Raw genomic sequence first — 2,500 nt, forward strand, 5'->3', positions numbered from 1 at the left:
TTATATTATAATATTTTATATATTTTTATATATATTCTGTTATTAAAATATTGTTTAAAAATCATAAAACATATAAAATCTTTATAAAAAGTATATATATATATATATATAATATATATTTTATATTTAAAAATATATATTTTAATATTATATATATATATATATTCCCATATACTACATATATTTGTATATCAATATACATAAATGTGTGTTTTTGTGGGGCATATATTATTTTTATAATATTTTATTATAAGTTATATATAAAATATATAAAATATATATATAAAATTATATAATAAAAGTATATGTATAAATATATAATTCTATAAAATAATAAAATTGTATATATATTAATAATATAAACATATTTTATATATATTTTTAAATATAAAATATATTATATATATATATATTATAAAAATTATATATATATATATATATACACCCCCACACACCCAACCACCCACCCCACACACACACACACCCAAAACACACACACACACACACACACACAAACCCCAAAAACACACACAAAAAACACACACACACACACACACCCACACACACAAACCCCCAAAATTTTGTATGTATGTTATACAATTATTTGTGTTTATGTGTAATGTAATGTATATATATAAATATATATATTATATATATATATTAAAATATAAAATTAATATATATATTTTATTTTATAAAATTAAAAATTACATATTAGTGTGGGTGTTTGTGTGGTGTGGTGTGTGTGTGTGTGTGTGTGTTTTTGTGTGTGTGTTTTGTGTGTGTGTGTGTGTGTCATTTATTTGGTACCATTAAATATTAATTTTAGATACATATATATAAATACATATTACATACTTAATATATTTTTCCTCTGTTGTGACCCTTAGTATGTCTGTATTTTTCCCGGGTTTTTGGGTTTTTTTCCGGGGGCCTGTTAATTTTTTTCCCATAAGCCCCCCTTTTAAAAGTTTTCCCATTTACTCTTATGATTCCATTCTTGTTATGTCCCTTCTCCCTCTGGTTTCTTTTTCGCATTTTCATTTGTTTCTCTTAGCTGTTTTTTTTATGCTGGTACCTGAGATTATGTTTCCTTTATTTTTTTGAGAAATTTAATTCCCCCTTTTCTTTTTTTTATATATACCCTTGTTAAATTCGCTAAAAATTTTGTTTTTTTAATTGTTTTTAGGGTACTTCCCTGGGGCCCACGTTTTTACATAAGTTGCTGGAGCTTTGCTTGTTGGTTTTAATGCCTATTTTTAATGCAGCTTCCTTTTTTATGTTTAATAAATGTTTGTTAAATTTAGTGAAATTTTTAGAATTTGTCGTGAGTATTTAATTCCCGTTTTTTAAAAGATTTTTGGTAAATTTTTGTCACTCTGGTCTTTATGGTTTTTCTAAAATTTTGGGTGCGGTTTTTTGTTAAAGAATTTTTTCCTTTTCCTTTTTGAGGTTAAATTTTAAATTTTAACCCCTGGCCTTTTATGGGTTTCCAACATTTTTTTTACAAATAATTTAGATTTTTTTTTTTCCCTATCGCCCTATTTTTGGAAAAAATTTAACTCAATTCTTTTTTGGGTGTCCCATGGCGACTTTCATGTCCACTTTTCCCCTCTAATCTTTTTTTGAAAAAAAAAGACTAGAGCTCTTTCCTTTGGGGGGTTCTTTCCCTTTAGTTTTCAGGGTTTTTTTTTTTGATGCTATTAACAAAATATTATTGTTGTTGCTGGCATTATGATGATTTAATGTTTTAAAAAACTAATAAGAATAGAAAAAAAATAAATACATAAATTCTTTCTGGAAATGAAGGAAAACAGAAAACAGGTGAGCAAGGTATGACTGGTAATTGATTCACTGACGATTAAGCACTTGTGGAGCCATATGTGTATGGATAGTCAATTAACAAAAAGACAAAGTGGACATGTTAACCCAATGCTGAAGGGCATGGCATGTACGTACATGCCATGCCCACTGTGAGTTTACTTGTTTAATTGTTTTTACACATAGATGGCTACACTACTACTAAGTCACCAATGAGCCAGTTACGAGTACTGCCTGTCTCGCCCGTTCATCCTTTTCGTTGATTTATGAAAATATTTTACGTTATCTTATTTGGTATTACTAATGTTTATAACATTACATTACATTAATTCTAATGTTTACAATAAAAATAACAACATCGATATTCATAGCACTAGTAAACAATTTGTTTTTCCCGCCAATACAAGGAAAGGTGAAATCAGGTAAGGGCACAAGATCTACTAATTGACTCCTTTGTAGCTAAGCACTAGCAGAGCCATCTATGTGCAAAGACATTTCATAAAAATATAAAAAATGAGCACAGCATTTTCCCCATTTTTTATTAAATTTCCCCGTCGGCATTGGGTTAAGGTAAACATACAAAAATGCAAAATGTATTTTAATACATTTATTAGTGATGAACTTTAGTCATATAAAAAAATGTATTCCTATTCTCCAAAACCTAATCATATATTACTTT

This window comes from Penaeus monodon, chromosome 5, assembly GCF_015228065.2.
Source record: "Penaeus monodon isolate SGIC_2016 chromosome 5, NSTDA_Pmon_1, whole genome shotgun sequence".
In the NCBI taxonomy this organism is placed as follows: Eukaryota; Metazoa; Arthropoda; class Malacostraca; order Decapoda; family Penaeidae; genus Penaeus; species Penaeus monodon.